The 23922-nt window shown below is 47.7% G+C and overlaps 5 non-coding genes and 1 pseudogene across 5 annotated transcripts; all 6 read left to right on the top strand.

Moving 5' to 3' along the window:
• The first annotated feature begins 17729 nt into the window (after positions 1-17729).
• Positions 17730-17893, top strand: LOC134971011 (U1 spliceosomal RNA). Its single transcript, XR_010190182.1, has one exon. It is a non-coding gene; the product is annotated as a U1 spliceosomal RNA (small nuclear RNA).
• A 671-nt stretch (positions 17894-18564) lies between these two features.
• On the top strand, positions 18565-18728 carry LOC134970506 (U1 spliceosomal RNA). Its single transcript, XR_010189816.1, has one exon. It is a non-coding gene; the product is annotated as a U1 spliceosomal RNA (small nuclear RNA).
• A 152-nt stretch (positions 18729-18880) lies between these two features.
• Positions 18881-19043, top strand: LOC134970766 (U1 spliceosomal RNA). Its single transcript, XR_010190030.1, has one exon. It is a non-coding gene; the product is annotated as a U1 spliceosomal RNA (small nuclear RNA).
• Positions 19044-19714: 671 nt separating this feature from the next.
• Positions 19715-19878, top strand: LOC134970697 (U1 spliceosomal RNA). The gene has a single exon (XR_010189973.1). It is a non-coding gene; the product is annotated as a U1 spliceosomal RNA (small nuclear RNA).
• A 152-nt stretch (positions 19879-20030) lies between these two features.
• LOC134970659 (U1 spliceosomal RNA) lies at positions 20031-20193 on the top strand. The gene has a single exon (XR_010189941.1). It is a non-coding gene; the product is annotated as a U1 spliceosomal RNA (small nuclear RNA).
• Positions 20194-20345: 152 nt separating this feature from the next.
• LOC134970945 (U1 spliceosomal RNA) lies at positions 20346-20487 on the top strand (annotated as a pseudogene).
• The last annotated feature ends 3435 nt before the right edge of the window (positions 20488-23922 follow it).

Here is a 23922-nt window from a genome sequence, read left to right as displayed (position 1 = left end):
CTCATGCCCTGAACAAGCCACTTCCACATACAATGCTTCCCTTACTTCTGCTCTTGACTCTGTTGCTCCACCAACGACTATTCACCCTTGCAAATTAACACCTCAACCCTGGCACACCAAATGCACCAGATATCTGCAAAAATGCTCATGTACTGCTGAGCGACACTGGAGGAAATCACGCTCTAAGGCAGACTTCCTCCATTTCAAACTTATGCTCTCATCCTTCAGTGCTGCCCTTTCTCTTGCTAAACAGTCATACTTCAAGAACCTAATCTCCTCCCAGTCTTCCAACCCCCGGCGCCTCTTTGCCACTCTCAACTCACTCCTCTGCCCACCTCCACCTCATCTCCCTTCCTCACTCTCTGCTCTTGACTTTGCCACTTACTTCACATCCAAAATTGACTCCATACGTCAGGACATCACATCACACCAGACTATCAGTAACCAGCCTTCTCCCATCCCTTACCAACCCTCCCCATCCCTCGCACCAACTCTGTCATCTTTCTCCCATGCATCTGGAGAGGAAGTCATGGCCCTCATTCGTTCCTGTCCCCTCACCACTTGACCCTATCCCCTCCCGCCTCCTTTGCCACCTCTCTTCTTCTGCTTGTTCCCATCTTTCCCACCTTCTCAATCTCTCCCTCTCATCAGGCACTGTCCCCTCTGCCTTCAAGCACGCTCTCATCTCTCCTATTCTTAAAAAACCTACCCTTGATCCAAACACTCTCTCCAACTACCGACCCATCTCTCTCCTCCCTTTTGCCTCCAAACTCCTTGAGCGTATTGTCTACAACCGCCTTACTTCCTTTCTTTCCTCACACTCACTGCTTGACCCATTCCAGTCTGGCTTCCGTCCTCTCCACTCCACTGAAACTGCCCTTACAAAAGTATGCAATGACCTCCATGCTGCTAAATCTAAGGGACACTACTCTCTACTTATTCTACTTGATCTCTCTGCTGCTTTTGACACTGTAGACCATCCTCTCCTACTGCAAATCCTTCACTCCATTGGTCTGCGTAACACTGCCCTCTCTTGGTTGTCGTCCTACCTTTCTGACCGTTCATTCTCTGTCTCCTCTCATGACTCCACCTCCCCCTCACTTCCACTAACTGTAGGGGTACCCCAAGGTTCTGTCCTTGGTCCTCTTCTCTACTCTCTCTATACGTCCTCACTAGGTAAGCTCATTAGTTCTTTTGGTTTCCAATATCATCTCTATGCTGATGACACTCAAATCTATCTTTCCTCTCCAGACCTCTCCCCTACTCTCCTCACTCGTATCTCCAACTGTCTCTCTGCTATCTCTTCCTGGATGTCCCAGCGCTTTCTTAAACTTAACATGTCTAAGACCGAGCTGATCATCTTCCCTCCCTCCCGCATAATCTCACCTCCTACAATCTCATTATCTATTGATGGCACTACTATCTCCTCTACCCCCCAAGCGCGCTGTCTTGGAGTAATCCTTGACTCCTCCCTCTCCTTCAAACCACACATTCAGCACCTCTCACAAACCTGCCGTTTTCATCTAAAAAATATTTCCAGGATCAGACTTTTTCTGACCCAGGATGCTACTAAGACTCTTATCCACTCACTGGTCATCTCCAGACTGGACTGCTGTAATCTCTTCCTGACTGGCATTCCTGACAAATACCTCTCTCCACTCCAATCTATCCTCAATGCTGCTGCCCGGCTCATTTTCCTCACCAAACGCACTACGTCCACCTCTCCTCTCTTACTAGTCCTTCACTGGCTCCCCTTCCCTTTCAGAATCCATTTCAAGCTTCTCACACTTGCTTACAAAGCCCTCACCCACTCCTCTCCCATCTACATCTCTGATCTTATCTCGCTTTACACTCCCACCCGTCCTCTTCGCTCTGCTAATGCACACCGACTCTCCTGCCTACGGATTACTTCCTCCCACTCCTACCTCCAAGATTTTTCACGTGCTGCACCACTTCTCTGGAATTCCCTACCTCTCCCCCTCAGACTCTCCACCTCTCTACAAAACTTCAAACGGGCTCTCAAGACCCACTTCTTCACCAAACCCAGCCAAATCTCATCCTAAACCTCTGTTCCATGCTCTCTATGTACCCCATCTGTCTCACCCCTGTCTGTCTACCCCTCCCTTTAAGAATGTAAGCTCTCACGAGCAGGGCCCTCTTCCCTCATGTGCTTACTCTTTTCTTACTTTAATAATCTTCAGCTGCACCAAATCCATCAGTCTTCTGCCACCTGATACTTATTCCAGTGTCATCTGCTGATGTAGCTATGTTTATTTACCCTGTACTTGTCCTATATTGTCGTCAACTGTAAGTTGCTGTTTTCCTGTTTGATTATTTGTTTATGTACTCTGTAATTGGGCACTGCGGAACCCTTGTGGCGCCATATAAATAAAGGATAATAATAATAATAAATAATATAATATTTAGCAGTACGGTACAGTAGGCCACTGCTCTACCTACCTCTGTGTCGTCAAGTATACTATCCATCCATACCTGTGGTGCATTTTAGAAAAAAACATGTCTCGGCAGAGCAATCTATAAATCCATCATTTTTCAGACAGCAACAGTGGGTATTGTAATAGTCACCCAATCCATCACTTTTATAGGGTTACATGCACCCACATGCTACAGCCTGTCTCAATAATTTTACTGTCACGCTGTGTGTGTTTGTGTTTTTATTTGGGTATTTTTTGTTGTTGTAGAACTACAGGTACCAGCAAGCCCGTTATTTCCCCGCCTGCTGGTACTTGAGGTTCTACAAGTACCAGCAAGCGGGGGAGGCTTGCTGGGCCTTGTAGTTCCACAACGAAAAAACAATATTCTTTTTTTACACACATGGCTATCAGCCCGGCACCCACCACCCAGGGGTGCTGGGGACAGCCTCGGGCTTCACCCCTGGCCCTTGGGTGCCTCGAGGGGAGGAACCTCTTGATTTAAGGGCCTACATAAAAGTGTCCCCCGGCTGTGGCATTATCTCTCTGGCTAGAGGAGCCCGGTGCTGGTTTTAAAAATATGGGGGACCCCTACATCTATTGTCCCACGTATTTTTGGAACCTGGACCGGTCTAAGAGCCCGGTGCTAGTTGTCTAAATACGGGGAACCCCTGTCCAATTTTTCCCCCAGTATTTAAATAACCAGGACCGGCTCAAAGAGCCCGAGGCTGGTTATACTAAGGAGGGGGGACCACACGCATTTTTTTTAACCCATTCAGACCCTTCTCCTTTAAGTTAATGGAAGCCCTGGACAACAAAATTGCATTCATGTCCTCCTCCCTCACCCTTCCCAGTCCCAAACACTCATTTTTTTTTTCTTTAAAAATTTATAATATATAACGAGAACAATGAGCAGGCAGGCAGCGGGCATTGGCGGCATCGGACTGAGATAGAAATTAGTGGTGGAGGGCTGGGTCAGTTGATTGTGGGCGAGTTTGTAAGCCATTGGCGGTGGCAGCGGGTATCGGCTCAGAGGCAGTAGCGGGCATTGGCTAAGGGTCATCGGCAGGATTCGGCGGACATTATGGCTGTAGTGCCTCACTAGCCACTGACCTCACTGCACGCCACTGTGGGACAGATGTAACATGCAGAGAGAGGTAGATTTGGGAGGGGGAATGTCCTAGCATAACTGTTAATTGCAGTGTAATACTGTAATTCAGCTGTGCAGCAATTGTGGCTAAATGTCAAAGAAGCCAGTATTTACCCTGCATGCAAAACAATAAATGTATTTGAACATACCTCCCAACTATCCCAATTTTTGCAGGACAGTCACTTTTTTGGGGAATGTCCAGCTAACCCAAACAACCCCCCCCCCCCTTCCCATGGGGAAGGGGGGGGGGTGGAAGGCTCCCTGTAGCTTGTTGCTCTGCAAATATGCACATTGTGGGTAATTCAGACCTGATCGCTAGGGTGTGTTTTTTGCATCCCTGTAATCAGGTAGTTGCCGCCTACAGCGGAAGGGAAAATTTGCTGTGCAGGTGTGTGATCACATGTGCACAAGAGCTGCACAGCTCAGCACTTACTCAGCCATTGAGGTGACGTCACAAATCCTCCCACAAAACGCCGGGTCCCTCCAGTGTTTTTCCGGACACTCCCTAGAAACATTCAGTTGCCACCCACACAAACACCCTCTTCTTGTCAATCTTCTTGTGATCTCCGGACCGTCGCACTTACGCATTGTGGCGCATACGCATGTGCAGTGCAGACCAGATTGCCCGCTGGCTGAAAATAAATTGAAGCGATCTGGTCTGAATAAGCCTCAATGTCTATTCACGGGAGACAGAGGGGCTGGGGCATGGCCAGCAGCTCACAGAGCACCTATAATGACAAAAATGGGAGACATGGCTCATGATCGCGATATACCTGCGAAGGTACGCCCTCTACTGATTGACAGGCAGAGGCATTCGCATTTTCTGCGGGGCACCCGGAGAAAATGTAGGCACACGCACAGGATGGACCCTGCGTATATGCCCCCATCCTCTTCATAGTTTTTGCGGTTGGAACGCGTATTACGATCCAAACTGAATTAGGCCCTATGTCTTATATACACGAGCAGTGTGAAAACATCAATCGATGGGGGTAATTCCAAGATGATCGCAGCAGGAATTTTGTTAGCAGTTGGGCAAAACCATGTGTACTGATGGATTTATAGATTGCTCTGCCGAGACATGTTTTTTTCTAAAATGCACCACAGGTATGGATGGATAGTATACTTGACGACACAGAGGTAGGTAGAGCAGTGGCCTACTGTACCGTACTGCTATATATTATATTATTTATTATTATTATTATTATCCTTTATTTCTCTGACGTCCTAAGTGGATGCTGGGGACTCCGTCAGGACCATGGGGATTAGCGGCTCCGCAGGAGACAGGGCACAAAAGTAAAAGCTTTAGGATCAGGTGGTGTGCACTGGCTCCTCCCCCTATGACCCTCCTCCAAGCCTCAGTTAGATTTTTGTGCCCGGCCGAGAAGGGTGCAATCTAGGTGGCTCTCCTAAAGAGCTGCTTAGAGTAAAAGTTTTGTTAGGTTTTTTATTTTCAGTGAGTCCTGCTGGCAACAGGCTCACTGCTACGAGGGACTTAGGGGAGAAGAAGTGAACTCACCTGCGTGCAGGATGGATTGGCTTCTTAGGCTACTGGACACCATTAGCTCCAGAGGGATCGAACACAGGCCCAGCCATGGAGTCCGGTCCCAGAGCCGCGCCGCCGACCCCCTTGCAGATGCCGAAGAGTGAAGAGGTCCAGAAACCGGCGGCAGAAGACTTTTCAGTCTTCATGAGGTAGCGCACAGCACTGCAGCTGTGCGCCATTGTTGTCAGCACACTTCACACCAGCGGTCACTGAGGGTGCAGGGCGCTGGGGGGGGCGCCCTGGGCAGCAATGAAATACCTAAACTGGCTAAAAGATACATCACATATAGCCCCTGGGGCTATATGGATGTATTTAACCCCTGCCAGGTCTCAGAAAAACGGGAGAAGAAGCCCGCCGAAAAGGGGGCGGGGCCTATTCTCCTCAGCACACAGCGCCATTTTCCCTCACAGAAATGCTGGTGGGAAGGCTCCCAGGCTCTCCCCTGCACTGCACTACAGAAACAGGGTTAAAACAGAGAGGGGGGGCACTTATTTGGCGATATGATTATATATATTAAGATGCTATAAGGGAAAAACACTTATATAAAGGTTGTCCCTGTATAATTATAGCGTTTTGGTGTGTGCTGGCAAACTCTCCCTCTGTCTCTCCAAAGGGCTAGTGGGGTCCTGTCCTCTATCAGAGCATTCCCTGTGTGTGTGCTGTGTGTCGGTACGTGTGTGTCGACATGTATGAGGACGATGTTGGTGAGGAGGCGGAGCAATTGCCTGTAATGGTGATGTCACTCTCTAGGGAGTCGACACCGGAATGGATGGCTTATTTAAGGAATTACGTGATAATGTCAACACGCTGCAAGGTCGGTTGACGACATGAGACGGCCGGCAAACCAATTAGTACCTGTCCAGGCGTCTCAAACACCGTCAGGGGAGTTAAAACGTCCTTTTACCTCAGTCGGTCGACACAGACACGGACACTGACTCCAGTGTCGACGGTGAAGAAACAAACGTATTTTCCTTTAGGGCCACACGTTACTTGTTAAGGGCAATGAAGGAGGTGTTACATATTTCTGATACTACAAGTACCACAAAAAAGGGTATTATGTGGAGTGTGAAAAAACTACCTGTAGTTTTTCCTGAATCAGATAAATTAAATGAAGTGTGTGATGATGCGTGGGTTTCCACCGATAGAAAATTATTGGCGGTATACCCTTTCCCACCAGAAGTTAGGGCGCGTTGGGAAACACCCCTTAGGGTGGATAAGGCGCTCACACGCTTATCAAAACAAGTGGCGGTACCGTCTCCAGATACGGCCGCCCTCAAGGAGCCAGCTGATAGGAGGCTGGAAAATATCCTAAAAAGTATATACACACATACTGGTGTTATACTGCGACCAGCGATCGCCTCAGCCTGGATGTGCAGCGCTGGGGTGGCTTGGTCGGATTCCCTGACTGAAAATATTGATACCCTTGACAGGGACAGTATTTTATTGACTATAGAGCATTTAAAGGATGCATTTCTATATATGCGAGATGCACAGAGGGATATTTGCACTCTGGCATCAAGAGTAAGTGCGATGTCCATATCTGCCAGAAGATGTTTATGGACACGACAGTGGTCAGGTGATGCAGATTCCAAACGGCACATGGAAGTATTGCCGTATAAAGGGGAGGAGTTATTTGGGATCGGTCCATCGGACCTGGTGGCCACGGCAACAGCTGGAAAATCCACCTTTTTTACCCCAAGTCACATCTCAGCAGAAAAAGACACCGTCTTTTCAGCCTCAGTCCTTTCGTCCCCATAAGGGCAAGCGGGCAAAAGGCCAGTCATATCTGCCCAGGGATAGAGGAAAGGGAAGAAGACTGCAGCAGGCAGCCCATTCCCAGGAACAGAAGCCCTCCACCGCTTCTGCCAAGTCCTCAGCATGACGCTGGGGCCGTACAAGCGGACTCAGGTGCGGTGGGGGGTCGTCTCAAGAGTTTCAGCGCGTAGTGGGCTCACTCGCAAGTGGACCCCTGGATCCTACAAGTAGTATCCCAGGGGTACAGATTGGAAATTCGAGACGTCTCCCCCTCGCAGGCTCCTGAAGTCTGCTTTACCAACGTCTCCCTCCGACAGGGAGGCAGTATTGGAAACAATTCACAAGCTGTATTCCCAGCAGGTGATAATCAAAGTACCCCTCCTACAACAAGGAAAGGGGTATTATTCCACACTATATTGTGGTACTGAAGCCAGACGGCTCGGTGAGACCTATTCTAAATCTGTAATCTTTGAACACTTACATACAAAGGTTCAAATCAAGATGGAGTCACTCAGAGCAGTGATAGCGAACCAGGAAGAAGGGGACTATATGGTGTCCCTGGACATCAAGGATGCTTACCTCCATGTCCCAAATTGCCCTTCTCACCAAGGGTACCTCAGGTTCGTGGTACAGAACTGTCACTATCAGTTTCAGATGCTGCTGTTTGGATTGTCCACGGCACCCCGGGTCTCTACCAAGGTAATGGCCGAAATGATGATTCTTCTTCAAAGAAAAGGCGTCTTAATTATCCCTTACTTGGACGATCTCCTGATAAGGGCAAGGTCCAGAGAACAGTTGGAGGTCGGAGTAGCACTATCTCAAGTAGTTCTACGACAGCACGGGTGGATTCTAAAAATCGCAGCCGTTTCCGACGACACGTCTGCTGTTCCTAGGGATGATTCTGGACACAGTCCAGAAAAAGGTTTTCTCCCGGAGGAGAAAGCCAGGGAGTTATCCGAGCTAGTCAGGAACCTCCTAAAACCAGGAAAAGTGTCAGTGCATCATTGCACAAGGGTCCTGGGAAAAATGGTGGCTTCTTACGAAGCGATTCAATTCGGCAGATTCCACGCAAGAACTTTTCAGTGGGATCTGCTGGACAAATGGTCCGGATCGCATCTTCAGATGCATCAGCGGATAACCCTATCTCCAAGGACAAGGGTGTCTCTCCTGTGGTGGTTACAGAGTGCTCATCTTCTAGAGGGCCGCAGATTCGGCATTCAGGATTGGATGCTGGTGACCACGGATGCCAGCCTGGAAGGCTGGGGAGCAGTCACACACGGAAAAAATTTCCAGGGAGTGTGATCAAGTCTGGAGACTTCTCTCCACATAAATATACTGGAGCTAAGGGCAATTTACAATGCTCTAAGCTTAGCAAGACCTCTGCTTCAAGGTCAGCCGGTATTGATCCAGTGGGACAACATCACGGCAGTCGCCCACGTAAACAGACAGGGCGGCACAAGAAGCAGGAGGGCAATGGCAGAAACTGCAAGGATTCTTCGCTGGGCGGAAAATCATGTGATAGCACTGTCAGCAGTGTTCATTCCGGGAGTGGACAACTGGGAAGCAGACTTCCTCAGCAGGCACGGCCTCCACCCGGGAGAGTGGGGACTTCATCGGGAAGTCTTCCACATGATTGTGAACCGTTGGGAAAGACCAAAGGTGGACATGATGGCGTCCCGCCTGAACAAAAAACTGGACAGGTATTGCGCCAGGTCAAGAGACCCTCAGGCAATAACTGTGGACGTTCTGATAACACCGTGGGTGTACCAGTCGGTGTATGTGTTCCCTCCTCTGCTTCTCATACCCAAGGTATTGAGAATTATAAGACGTAGAGGAGTAAGAACTATACTCGTGGCTCCGGATTGGCCAAGAAGGACTTGGTACCCGGAACTTCAAGAGATGCTCACAGAGGACTCATGGCCTCTGCCGCTAAGAAGGGACTTGCTTCAACAAGTACCATGTCTGTTCCAAGACTTACCGCGGCTGCGTTTGACTGCCTTGGCGGGGGAACGCCGGATCCTAAGGGAAAAAGGCATTCCGGAAGAGGTCATTCCTACCCTGGTCAAAGCCAGGAAGGAGGTGACCGCACAACATTATCACCACATGTGGCGAAAATATGTTGCATGGTGTGAGGCCAGGAAGGCCCCACGAAGAGATTTCAACTCGGTCGATTCCTGCATTTCCTGCAAACAGGAGTGTCTATGGGCCTCAAATTGGGGTCCATTAAGGTTCAAATTTCGGCCCTGTCGATTTTCTTCCAGAAAGAATTGGCTTCAGTTCCTGAAGTCCAGAAGTTTGTCAAGGGAGTACTGCATATACAACCCCCTTTTGTGCCTCCAGTGGCACTGTGGGATCTCAACGTAGTTCTGGGATTCCTCAAATCACATTGGTTTAAACCGCTCAAATCTGTGGATTTGAAATATCTCACATGGAAAGTGACCATGCTGTTGGCCCTGGCCTCGGCCAGGCGAGTGTCAGAATTGGCGGCTTTGTCTCGCAAAAGCTCATATCTGATTGTCCATTCGGACAGGGCAGAGCTGCGGACTCGTTCCCAGTTTCTCCCTAAGGTGGTGTCAGTGTTTCACCTGAACCAGCTTATTGTGGTACCTGCGGCTACTAGGAACTTGGAGGACTCCAAGTTGCTAGATGTTGTCAGGGCCCTGAAAATATAGGTTTCCAGGACGGCTGGAGTCAGGAAAACTGACTTGCTGTTATCCTGTATGCACCCAACAAACTGGGTGCTCTTGCTTCTAAGCAAACGATTGCTAGTTGGATGTGTAGTACAATTCAGCTTGCACATTCTGTGGCAGGCCTGCCACAGCCAAAATATGTAAATGCCCATTCCACAAGGAAGGTGGGCTCATCTTGGGCGGCTGCCCGAGGGGTCTTGGCTTTACAACTTTGCCGAGCTGCTACTTGGTCAGGGGCACACCCTGACTGAGGAGGACCTGGAGTTCTCTCATTCGGTGCTGCAGAGTAATCCGCACTCTCCCGCCCGTTTGGGAGCTTTGGTATAATCCCCATGGTCCTGACGGAGTCCCCAGCATCCACTTAGGACGTCAGAGAAAATAAGAATTTACTTACCGATAATTCTATTTCTCGTAGTCCGTAGTGGATGCTGGGCGCCCATCCCAAGTGCGGATTGTCTGCAATACTTGTACATAGTTATTGTTACAAAAATCGGGTTATTATTGTTGTGAGCCATCTTTTCAGAGGCTCCGCTGTTATCATGCTGTTAACTGGGTTCAGATCACAGGTTGTACAGTGTGATTGGTGTGGCTGGTATGGGTCTTACCCGGGATTCAAAATCCTTCCTTATTGTGTACGCTCGTCCGGGCACAGTATCCTAACTGAGGCTTGGAGGAGGGTCATAGGGGGAGGAGCCAGTGCACACCACCTGATCCTAAAGCTTTTACTTTTGTGCCCTGTCTCCTGCGGAGCCGCTAATCCCCATGGTCCTGACGGAGTCCCCAGCATCCACTACGGACTACGAGAAATAGAATTATCGGTAAGTAAATTCTTATTTTATATGGCGCCACAAGGGTTCCGCAGTGCCCAATTACAGAGTACATAAACAAATAATCAAACAGGAAAACAGCAACTTACAGTTGACGACAATATAGGACAAGTACAGGGTAAATAAACATAGCTACATCAGCAGATGACACTGGAATAAGTATCAGGTGGCAGAAGACTGCTGGATTTGGTGCAGCTGAAGATTATTAAAGTAAGAAAAGAGTAAGCACATGAGGGAAGAGGGCCCTGCTCGTGAGAGCTTACATTCTAAAAGGGAGGGGTAGACAGACAGGGGTAAGACAGATGGGGTACATAGAGAGCATGGAACAGAGGTTTAGGATGAGATTTGGCTGGGTCTGGTGAAGAAGTGGGTCTTGAGAGCCCGTTTGAAGTTTTGTAGAGAGGTGGAGATTCTGAGGGGGAGAGGTAGGGAATTCCAGAGAAGTGGTGCAGCACGTGAAAAATCTTGGAGGTAGGAGTGGGAGGAAGTAATCCGTAGGCAGGAGAGTCGGTGTGCATTAGCAGAGCGAAGAGGACGGGTGGGAGTGTAAAGCGAGATAAGATCAGAGATGTAGATGGGAGAGGAGTGGGTGAGGGCTTTGTAAGCAAGTGTGAGAAGCTTGAAATGGATTCTGAAAGGGAAGGGGAGCCAGTGAAGGACTAGTAAGAGAGGAGAGGTGGACGTAGTGCGTTTGGTGAGGAAAATGAGCCGGGCAGCAGCATTGAGGATAGATTGGAGTGGAGAGAGGTATTTGTCAGAAATGCCAGTCAGGAAGAGATTACAGCAGTCCAGTCTGGAGATGACCAGTGAGTGGATAAGAGTCTTAGTAGCATCCTGGGTCAGAAAGGGTCTGATCCTGGAAATATTTTTTAGATGAAAACGGCAGGTTTGTGAGAGGTGCTGAATGTGTGGTTTGAAGGAGAGGGAGGAGTCAAGGATTACTCCAAGACAGCGCGCTTGGGGGGTAGAGGAGATAGTAGTGCGATTGTAGGAGGTGAGATTATGCGGGAGGGAGGGAAGATGATCAGCTCGGTCTTAGACATGTTAAGTTTAAGAAAGCGCTGGGACATCCAGGAAGAGATAGCAGAGAGACAGTTGGAGATACGAGTGAGGAGAGTAGGGGAGAGGTCTGGAGAGGAAAGATAGATTTGAGTGTCATCAGCATAGAGATGATATTGGAAACCAAAAGAACTAAAGAGCTTACCTAGTGAGGACGTATAGAGAGAGAAGAGAAGAGGACCAAGGACAGAACCTTGGGGTACCCCTACAGTTAGTGGAAGTGAGGGGGAGGTGGAGTCATGAGAGGAGACAGAGAATGAACGGTCAGAAAGGTAGGACGACAACCAAGAGAGGGCAGTGTTACGCAGACCAATGGAGTGAAGGATTTGCAGTAGGAGAGGATGGTCCACAGTGTCAAAAGCAGCAGAGAGATCAAGTAGAATAAGTAGAGAGTAGTGTCCCTTAGATTTAGCAGCATGGAGGTCATTGCATACTTTTGTAAGGGCAGTTTCAGTGGAGTGGAGAGGACGGAAGCCAGACTGGAATGGGTCAAGCAGTGAGTGTGAGGAAAGAAAGGAAGTAAGGCGGTTGTAGACAATACGCTCAAGGAGTTTGGAGGCAAAAGGGAGGAGAGAGATGGGTCGGTAGTTGGAGAGAGTGTTTGGATCAAGGGTAGGTTTTTTAAGAATAGGAGAGATGAGAGCGTGCTTGAAGGCAGAGGGGACAGTGCCTGATGAGAGGGAGAGATTGAGAAGGTGGGAAAGATGGGAACAAGCAGAAGAAGAGAGGTGGCAAAGGAGGCGGGAGGGGATAGGGTCAAGTGGGGAGGTGGTTGTGGGCGGAAAGGAACGAATGAGGGCCATGACTTCCTCTCCAGATGCATGGGAGAAAGATGACAGAGTTGGTACGAGGGATGGGGAGGGTTGGTAAGGGATGGGAGAAGGCTGGTTACTGATAGTCTGGTGTGATGTGATGTCCTGACGTATGGAGTCAATTTTGGATGTGAAGTAAGTGGCAAAGTCAAGAGCAGAGAGTGAGGAAGGGAGACGAGGTGGAGGTGGGCAGAGGAGTGAGTTGAGAGTGGCAAAGAGGCGCCGGGGGTTGGAAGACTGGGAGGAAATGAGGTTCTTGAAGTATGACTGTTTAGCAAGAGAAAGGGCAGCACTGAAGGATGAGAGCATAAGTTTGAAATGGAGGAAGTCTGCCTTAGAGCGTGATTTCCTCCAGTGTCGCTCAGCAGTACATGAGCATTTTTGCAGATATCTGGTGCATTTGGTGTGCCAGGGTTGAGGTGTTAATTTGCAAGGGTGAATAGTGGTTGGTGGAGCAACAGAGTCAAGAGCAGAAGTAAGGGAAGCATTGTATGTGGAAGTGGCTTGTTCAGGGCATGAGAGAGAGAGAATAGGAGAGAGAAGTGAGTCAAACAGGGAGGAAAGGAATGTGGTGTCAATAGCTTCAATGTTACGCTTAGTGATGGTAGCCTTAGGAGGTAGAGATGGGGAAGTCGAGAGAGATAGGTTGAAGGAGAGCAGGTGGTGGTCAGAGAGGGGAAATGGGGAGTTGGAAAAATCAGAAATATCACAGCGGTGAGTGAAGACCAGATCCAGTGAGCTCCCATTCACATGGGAGGGTGAGGAGGTCCACTGGGAGAGACCAAGTGAAGAGGTGAGGTTAAGGAGTTTAGAGGCAGGGGATTGTGTGGGGATGTCAATAGGGATGTTGAAATCGCCTAGGATAATGGTGGGAATGTCAGAAGAGAGGAAGTGAGGAAGCAAGGAAGCAAAGTTGTCGATGAATTTGGAAGCAGTGCCAGGGGGGCGGTAAATGACAGCTACTCTAAGATGGACTGGTTGGAAGAGGCATATGGCGTGGACCTCAAATGTAGAGAATATAAGGGATGGTTCTGGTGGTATGAGTTGGTAGGAGTAACTAGAAGGTAAAAGGACCCCAACACCACCCCCATGGCGACCCCCAGGTCGGGGTGTGCGTGTGAATGTAAGGCCCCCAGCAGAGAGAGCAGCAGCAGAAGTAGTGTCAGAGGGCGTAATCCAAGTTTCAGTAATGGCTAGTAGGTGTAGGGAGTTGGAAATGAAAAGGTCATGAGTGGGGACCAGTTTGTTACAAACAGATCTGGCATTCCAGAGGGCACAGGATAGGGGGTATGAGTTTGTGGGAGAGATGTGAATTAGATTTTCAGGGTTGCTGTAGCGATGAGGTGGGATTAACTTTGAGGGCAGGGATGATGAGAGAGTAGTGATGGTACGGGTGCCTGAGCTAGGAGGGGAAACTGCAGGAGGTGGGCAGGGAGGGAGGTCAGTGTGATGTGGATGGGGGTGTGGGGAGGTGACAGGGAAGGGAGAGAGGGAGCAGGGCTGAGTTGTGGGGTAGCAGGACCATGGGGCAGAGGTGAATGAAAGTGGGGTAACAGGAAAGGTGGGGGAAGGAAACAGAGGGATGGAGGGGAGACAGAGGAGGGGAGAGAGGAGGAGGTGGAGGAGACTAGTGGGGAAGGATAAAGATACATTATTAGGTAGACACTGAGTGATGTGGGGAGTATAAGAAAACCTTGACATAGTGTTAAGTAGGTAAATAGGTTGAAGTAGTGGAAGTAGGAGAGGAGACTGTAAGGCAATCCGAGCAGAAGAATTGCAGAAATGCAGGTGAGAAAAGCAGTGTAGGCTCAAGGGGTGTAGATTTAGTATGAAATGAGTCAAAAGCGTAGATAAAGTGGGTGCAGAAATGTATTTGGAGTGTAAGAAATGAAAGGATTGTGAGAGGTTTAAGAAGCAATGGTAATTATGTTAGATGTTTTAAGTGTTTGCAGGTAAAATTGCATTGGTGCAGCTGTGCTTAAAAAACAAAATTACAATAATACAGATACAGGCATTTGTAGGTGAAATGGATGGTTTATGAAATGTCCAAGTAAGGTAGTTCTGTGCTATGTAATCAGATGCAACAATCAGGAGGTGAGTGATCTGAGGAGTAAGTGACTCACATTTGTTATTAGTTCTTCAGTTTTCTTTGTTTTGTTAGATTGGTGTGCTTCTGTTTTCCTTCTTTTTCACTTCGATTGAACGCTGATTGAACACTGCTGTTATGTGTCAATTTTATCACGCTTTGATAAAAATGCACACTTAGATCAATAAATGCACAGCCAAATGGCTTTGCACAGCCTACACCATTGGACTTAAGTAGAAGACTATTACAAGTGAAACCAATAATTGAAATCTGTAACCACACCCCACCCCCTCAAATGCGAGGCAATAAATTACCTTAAAAACAACAACCAGGCATTCCACAAAGATTAAACTGGGTCTATATCATTCAAAACTTTAAAAAAGTACTTCAAAATCACATACTATGCAATAATGTTTCAATTTGCATTACCCAGCAGAATTAGCTTTGCATATATAGATATAGTGCAGCAGAATATATTGGTGGTTGTAGTCAATTGTAATTACCTGGAGGTGACAAGAAGAGAAGAAACGTCAATTCACAATCGATATCAGCTGAAGATAAATTAATGCTGATTGAACACTGCTGTTATGTGTCAATTTTATCACGCTTTGATAAAAATGCATGCTTAGATCAATAAATGCACAGCCTACACCATTGGACTTAAGTAGAATACTATTACAAGTGAAACCAATAATTGAAATCTGTAACCACACCCCACCCCCTCAAATGCCAGGCAATAAATTACCTTAAAAACAACAACCAGGCATTCCACAAAGATTAAACTGGGTCTATATCATTCAAAACTTTAAAAAAGTACTTCAAAATCACATACTATGCAATAATGTTTCAATTTGCATTACCCAGCAGAATTAGCTTTGCATATATAGATATAGTGCAGCAGAATATATTGGTGGTTGTAGTCAATTGTAATTACCTGTAGGTGACAAGAAGAGAAGAAACGTCAATTCACAATTGATATCAGTTGAAGATAAATTAATGCTGATTGAACACTGCTGTTATGTGTCAATTTTATCACGCTTTGTTAAAAATGCACGCTTAGATCAATAAATGCACAGCCAAACGGCTTTGCACAGCCTACACCATTGGACTTAAGTAGAAGATATTACAAGTGAAACCAATAATTGAAATCTGTAACCACACCCCACCCCCTCAAATGCCAGGCAATAAATTACCTTAAAAACAACAACCAGGCATTCCACAAAGATTAAACTGGGTCTATATCATTCAAAACTTTAAAAAAGTACTTCAAAATCACATATTATGCAATAATGTTTCAATTTGCATAACCCAGCAAAATTAGCTTTGCATATATAGATATAGTGCAGCAGAATATATTGGTGGTTGTAGTCAATTGTAATTAACTGTAGGTGACAAGAAGAGAAGAAACGTCAATTCACAATCGATATCAGCTGAAGATAAAATAACGCTGATTGAACGCTGCTGTTATGTGTCAATTTTATCACGCTTTGATAAAAATGCACGCTTAGATCAATAAATGCACAGCCAAACGGCTTTGCACAGCCTACACCATTGGACTTAAGTAGAAGACTATTACAAGTGAAACCAATAATTGAAATCTGTAACCACACCCCACCCCCTCAAATGCCAGGCAATAAATTACCTTAAAAACAACAACCAGGCATTCCACAAAGATTAAACTGGGTCTATATCATTCAAAACTTTAAAAAAGTACTTCAAAATCACATACTATGCAATAATGTTTCAATTTGCATTACCCAGCAGAATTAGCTTTGCATATATAGATATAGTGCAGCAGAATATATTGGTGGTTGTAGTCAATTGTAATTAACTGTAGGTGACAAGAAGAGAAGAAACGTCAATTCACAATCGATATCAGCTGAAGATAAATTAACGCTGATTGAACGCTGCTGTTATGTGTCAATTTTATCACGCTTTGATAAAAATGCACGCTTGGATCAATAAATGCACAGCCAAACGGCTTTGCACAGCCTACACCATTGGACTTAAGTAGAAGACTATTACAAGTAAAACCAATAATTGAAATCTGTAACCAAACCCCCCCCCACCTCAAATGCCAGGCAATAAATTACCTTAAAAACAACAACCAGGCATTCCACAAAGATTAAACTGGGTCTTTATCATTCAAAACTTTAAAAAAGTACTTAAAAATCACATACTATGCAATAATGTTTCAATTTGCATTACCCAGCAGAATTAGCTTTGCATATATAGATATAGTGCAGCAGAATATATTGGTGGTTGTAGTCAATTGTAATTACTCAGCAGAATTAGCTTTGCATATATAGATATAGTGCAGCAGAATATATTGGTGGTTGTAGTCAATTGTAATTACCCAGCAGAATTAGCTTTGCAAATATAGATATAGTGCAGCAGAATATATTGGTGGTTGTAGTCAATTGTAATTACCCAGCAGAATTAGCTTTGCATATATATAGTGCAGCAGAATATATTGGTGGTTGTAGTAAATTGTAATTACCCAGCAGCAGCTCTACTGCACTCAACATCACCAGTGCTCACAATATATATAATGCTATATACTATGCCATAGTGGTGCTTACTATATAACACCTCCTACTGCGTTCCCCCTGGCAATGAGCATGACACCCAGAGAGTGAAACCCCTGGCAATGAGCATGACACCCAGCACGTGAAACTCTTGGCGTTGAGCAGTTTTTGTAAAAGTAATTAGAAGCTTTACTGTAGGGCATAGTGTATCACAGATATTGTGGTGTGTGACATAATATGTTCCAAAGGGCATTAATGTGTGGGGCTTAACATGGTGGAAATTACTGTACTTTTTTCCCTGTGGTGGCCGAGGTCTGTTGGTGCAGGGTCAAGAACTAGGGTGTAAGGTAGTCTTTGCCTGCAAGGCTACGCTCATTTTATGGAGACCATACCCATACATTTAAGTGTGGCATATACCTGCGCTTGCTCGCGGGGTGAGAACATCTCCCTAATTGAATTCAGCGATATGAATAGAGGTTGTGCAGCAGCCACAGAAAGGGTTAATCTCTGCAGCTTGTCACTAAATTACATTGTTGCAATTTTAGCTGGGAGCTGCAATAATTACTCTAATACATAACACAGCCAACACTTCTATATTCACACAATATACTGCATGGTGAATATAGAAGTGGTGCTTGCTAAACAGCACCTCCTACTGCATTCCACATCACCGCTGGTCACACTCATATCAGGCCCATAATGCTGTATACTATGCCATAGTGGTGCTTACTATATAACACCAGGTGCTGTGCAGTGGTCAAAACACACTAACTGGTCCCATGCTGTTGTTGAACTAAAGGCCTATACACACGATGAGATTCGGTCTATGCTAATAGGTTTAAAAAGGTTACATTACCTGCCAGGTGAGAAACTATGATCATGTAGGTGCTTCTCCCAGGGCAAGGCTCACCCATTGCACTCTGGGTGTGCTGCCCCTGTGATTTCCCCAAATGTGGGAAACTTGACTGCATAATTTGTGTTTCCCCTGGTCGTCTCTCGTATAATTCAGATCTCTTTGTCTCAGGTCTCTCTCCAGCCTAGTTTGCTGTCTGTTTCCACTTCTCTTTTCTTGAGCCGCTCCCTTCTATGCCCTTGCGCACTATCCTGACTTCTCCCGTCTGCTTACTTTGTGCCTTCCAACACACAATGCAAACTACAGGTAGTGCTGCAGGGCCCACACCCTTTTACTTGCCTCACAGAGCAGCTCTGGAGCTGTTACAGTACCCAGCTGCTGCAAGAAATCAGCTTGAATGCTTCAGGGGCTGGGGCATTGCCAACATGAGCCCCACACCGAAGGAGGGTGGAGATGTTTAATGTGAACTAAGGGTCACCCAAGCGCCGCAAAAGGCCGCCATGCCCTGCACGCCCCTTTTCTCTTTTCATATGCAGACGAGGGTTGAAGCCAACTTTGACCCACTGCTTGGATGGCATTACCATATGCAAATCAATCTGCTGCAGGCCTTCCCCCAGGAATGCTTGCACTAGTTGTTGCATTTGGTTTGTTGTTTGGGGGTGCTTCAGTATTATGCAGCCTTCTGCCCTCCCATGTTCATCTGAAAATATGTGTTCTCCCTGCAGTTGTTGTCCCCAGATGAGAGTTCCCTTGTGCTGCCTCAGTTGAATCTCCTTTACTTGACAGAGATGTGCCTGAGCAGCGGCCCTCCCCAGCCCTATCCCAAATCATACTTATTTTGCATAGGAGATACCATGGTCATGAAGATTGTTCTCCCAGGGTGAGGTTCATTCATTGCATTCTGGGTATGCTGACCCCTGTGATTTCCCCAAATGTGGGAAACTCGACTGCATTATTTGTGGTAGTGGGGGACTGTGTTTGTGCTTTCCTCTGCTCAGCTCTGGTAAAAGTCAGATTTCTTTGTCTCAGATCTTCCTCTAGCCTTGTTCTTCTTTCGAGAGTTCCCTTGTGCTGCCTCAGTTGGATCTCCTTCACTTGACAGGGGGGTGCCCGAGCAGCGACCCTCCCCAGCTCTAGCCCAACTCCTACTTACCTGCCAGGTGAGATACTATGATCAGGAAGGTGCTTCTCCCAGGGCAAGGCTCACCCATTGCACTCTGGGTGTGCTGCTCCTGCGATTTCCCCAAATGTGGGAAACTTGACTGCATAATTTGTGTTTCCTCTGGTCGGCTCTCGTATAATTCAGATCTCTTTGTCCCAGGTCTTTCTCCAGCCTAGTTTGCTGTCTGTTTCCACTTCTCTTTTCTTGAGCCGCTCCCTTCTATGCCCTTGCGCACTATCCTGACCTCTCCCGTCTGCTTACTTTGTGCCTTCCAATGCACAATGCATACTACAGGTAGTGCTGCAGGGCCCACACCCTTTTACATGCTTTACAGAACAGCTCTGGAGCTGTTACAGTGCCCAGCTGCTGCAAGAAATCATCTTGAATGCTTCAGGGGCTGGGGAATAGCCAACATGAGCCCCACACCGAAGGAGGGTGGAGATGTTTAATGCGAATTAAGGGTCATCCAAGCGCCACAAAAGGACGCCATGTCCTGCACATCCCTTTTTTCTTTTCATATGCAGACGAGGGTTGAAGCCAACTTTGACCCACTGCTTGGATGACATCACCATATGCAAATCCATCTGCTGCAGGCCTTCCCCCAGGAATGCTTGTACTAGTTGTTGCATTTGGTTTGTTGTTTGGGGGTGCTTCAGTATTAGGCAGCCTTCTGCCCTCCCATGTTCATCTGAAAATATGTGTTCTCCCAGCAGTTGTTGTCCCCAGATGAGAGTTCCCTTGTGCTGCCTCAGTTGAATCGCCTTTACTTGACAGAGATGTGCCTGAGCAGCGGCCCTCCCCAGCCCTATCCCAAATCATACTTATTTTGCATAGGAGATATCATGGTCATGAAGATTGTTCTCCCAGGGTGAGGTTCATTCATTGCATTCTGGGTATGATGACCCCTGTGATTTCCCCAAATGTGGGAAACTCGACTGCATTATTTGTGGTAGAGGGGGACTGTGTTTGTGCTTTCCTCTGGTCAGCTCTGGTAAAAGTCAGATTTCTTTGTCTCAGATCTTCCTCTAGCCTTGTTCTTCTTTCGAGAGTTCCCTTGTGCTGCCTCAGTTGGATCTCCTTCACTTGACAGGGGGGTGCCCGAGCAGCGACCCTCCCCAGCTCTAGCTCAACTCCTACTTACCTGCCAGGTGAGAAACTATGATCAGGAAGGTGCTTCTCCCAGGGCAAGGCTCACCCATTGCACTCTGGGTGTGCTGCCCCTGTGATTTCCCCAAATGTGGGAAACTTGACTGCATTATTTGTGGTAGTGGGGGACTGTGTTTGTGCTTTCTTCTGGTCAACTCTGGTAAAAATCAGATTTCTTTGTCTCAGATCTTCCTCTAGCCTTGTTCCTCTTTCGAGAGTTCCCTTGTGCTGCCTCAGTTGGATCTCCTTCACTTGACAGGGGGGTACCCGAGCAGCGACCCTCCCCAGCTCTAGCCCAACTCCTACTTACCTGCCAGGTGAGATACTATGATCATGTAGGTGCTTCTCCCAGGGCAAGGCTCACCCATTGCACTCTGGGTGTGCTGCCCCTGTGATTTCCCCAAATGTGGGAAACTTGACTGCATAATTTGTGTTTCCCCTGGCCGTCTCTCGTATAATTCAGATCTCTTTGTCTCAGGTCTCTCTCCAGCCTAGTTTGCTGTCTGTTTCCACTTCTCTTTTCTTGAGCCGCTCCCTTCTATGCCCTTGCGCACTATCCTGACTTCTCCCGTCTGCTTACTTTGTTCCTTCCAACACACAATGCAAACTACAGGTAGTGCTGCAGGGCCCACACCCTTTTACTTGCCTCACAGAGCAGCTCTGGAGCTGTTACAGTACCCAGCTGCTGCAAGAAATCAGCTTGAATGCTTCAGGGGCTGGGGCATTGCCAACATGAGCCCCACACCGAAGGAGGGTGGGGGTGTTTAATGCGAACTAAGGGTCATCTTGAACTTGAACCGTTTTATATACGTGTTCAAAGATTTAAAATGGGTCTCACCGAACCGTCCGGTTTCGGTACCACAAACATTGTGGAATAGTAACCCCTTCCTTGTTGAAGGAGGGGTACCTTGACTATCACCTGCTGCAAATACAGCTTGTGAATTTGCCTCTATCACAGCCTCCCTGTCCAAGGGAGATGTTGGCAAGGCAGATTTTAGGAAACGGCGAGGGGGAGACGTCTCGAATTCCAGCTTGAATCCCTGAGACACTACTTGTAGAATCCAGGGATCCACCTGTGAGCAAGCCCACTGATTGCTGAAGCACTTGAGACGGGCCCCCACCGCACCTGGCTCCACCAGTGGAGCCCCAGCGTCATGCTGTGGACTTAGCGGAAGCGGGGGAGGACTTTTGTTCCTGGGAACTGGCTGTATATATATATATATATGCACACACACTCATGTATATACATGTATACACAAATACACGTATGTACATGTTTATGTATGTATAATACACTGAGTACATTATATTTATGAATTAATTGCTTCCCGATTCTGCAGCAGCATCATCAGCACCATCAGTGTTACTCACAGTCACTTCACACTGACTGCTGCACAACACATCACTTAATTTCCGGGCCGCCCGCCACCTGGTGAAGAGACATGGGAGATGAAGGACCAGCAGTGCCACGTTGAGCGGAAGTATTGTGATTTAGTTACCCACACACTCCTTGTGACACCTGCTCCCCGTCTGCCCTCCCACCCGCCGCCTGCCATCCGGAACCCGCACTGACAAGTAAGTCTCAGCAGAATGTGTCTGCCGGCGGCTCCCAGTCCCCCCTAGAGGAACACTGCCAGTGGTGTGGCAGCCGCGGCACACTAGGACTGAGAGACCGCAGCGGGAGGAAAGCACGGGTGGGCGGGAGGAGAGCATAGGCGGACATCACCACGTCACATTGCAAGGTGACACCAGTCCCCCCAGTGAGGCCGCCGACGAATGCACTCAGCATAGTATTAGCAGCAGGCAGAGGGGGGGCGGGCGCAGCGGTGGTGGGAGGTACGGAAATGAGCTACAGGCTAGGCTCCACCGATCACACACTCAGCGATCACTGTGCCACAGCAAGCGTATCGTGCAGCGGTGCTGGACATTAGGGAGTGCCTGTGCGCACCAGGCACCCCCTGTACGCACGCCTATGCGCTACCACCCCCCATATGCCACACTACATCACTATGCTATAGCCCTCCCATATGCTGCACTTCATAGTTACACTATACCCCCCATACAACATACTACATCACCACAGTACACTACTCACAATAAAATTAAAACATCCCAGTTCCTCATTCTTAATGAGCTCACGTGAGTTCTCTCCCCAACGGAGCTCCAGACCAAGTAACAATGAAGACACCAGCAGCGTGTAGGGGGCAGGCCTGGTCCACTTGTCAGGAGAGAGCAGTCACTGGAGGGTAAGAAGGGGACGGGGCCTAGTCCTACAGACGGGAGAGAGCACAGACAGGAGAGAGCAAGGTACAGGGGTAGAAGGGGACGGCTGATGTGAAGAAGGGGGCGGGGCCTATTCTTGCATCCTTTCAAAATTCGACTTTTTAAAATTCGACATTTGACAAATTCGATTTTCTGCAATGGTACAAATGCGGCAATTCAACAAAAGTATATTCAATTGAAGTTTGTAAATTCGACAACAGTGCTTTTAAACAGTAAATTCGTCATTTTCAATCCGCCACACTTTGCAGGCGGAATCTAATAAAAAATAATATTTTTTTGGGGTAATAGCATATCTATTTATATTAGAAGGGATTAGGTACTTGGTTTGTCTTTTTTGGAGGCACAAGTATTATTTATATATTTTTTAAAAGATTATTATTATTATTATTTTTTTTTTTTTAAATGGAATGTGAAAAACCCGGAAAAGAAAAATTGCGTGGGGTCCCCCCTCCAAAGCATAACCAGCCTCGGGCTCTTCGATCCGGTCCTGGTTCTAAAAATCCGGGGGAAAAACGGACAGGGGATCCCCCGTATTTTTAAAACCAGCTCCGGGCTCTGCGCCTGGTGCTGGTGCAAAAAATACGGGGGACAAAAAGAGTAGGGTCCCCCATTATTTTTACACCAGCATCGGGCTCCACTAGCTGGACAGATAGTGCCACAGCCGGGGGTCACTTTTATACAGTGCCCTGCGGCCGTGGCATTAAATATCCAACTAGTCACCCCTGGCCGGGGTACCCTGGGGGAGTGGGGACCCCTTCAATCAAGGGGTCCCCCCCCAGCCACCCAAGGGCCAGGGGTGAAGCCCAAGGCTGTCCCCCCATCCAAGGGCTGCGGATGGGAGGGTGATAGCCTTGAGAAAATTGAAAGAATATTGTTTTTTCCAGTAGTACTACAAGTCCCAGCAAGCCTCCCCCGCAATCTGGTACTTTGAGAACCACAAGTACCAGCATGCGGGAGAAAAACGTGCCCGCTGGTACCTGTAGTTCTACTGGGGGAAAAATACCCAAATAAAAACAGGACACAGACACCGTGAAAGTATAACTTTATTTCACACCTGCCGACACACACATACTTACCTATGTTGACACGAAGCAGTCGGTCCTCTTCTCCAAGTAGAATCCACGGGTACCTGAAAATAAAAGATAATTATACTCACCTGATCCAGGTTCCAGATTAACTCCACGTACTTGGCAAAACAACAAACCGAACACCCGGACCAGACGGACTGAAAGGGGTCCCATGTTTACACATGGGACCCCTTTCCACGAATGCAGACATCCGAATCTCGCGGGAATCCGACAGCGGGATGATGACGTTCGGGCGCGCTCGGGTTAGCCGAGCAAGGCGGGAAGGTTCGAACCTGCCTCGGACCCATGTAAAATGGGTGAAGTTCGGGGGGTCCGGATTCCGACGAACCGAACCCACTCATCACTAGTATGTACGTGTGTGTCAGGTGCCGTGCGCGTACGTACGTGTGTGTCAGGTGTCGTGCGTGTACGTGTGTGTGTGTGTGTGTGTGTGTCAGGTGGCGCGTACCTACATGTGTGTATGTCAGGTGCTGTGCATGTGTGTACGTACACGCGTGTATGTGTCAGG

Source organism: Pseudophryne corroboree, chromosome 11 (genome assembly GCF_028390025.1).
Source record: "Pseudophryne corroboree isolate aPseCor3 chromosome 11, aPseCor3.hap2, whole genome shotgun sequence".
NCBI classification, from domain to species: Eukaryota; Metazoa; Chordata; class Amphibia; order Anura; family Myobatrachidae; genus Pseudophryne; species Pseudophryne corroboree.
Note: the sequence above shows the minus strand (reverse complement) of the source record. Positions and strands in the feature narration are given on the sequence as shown.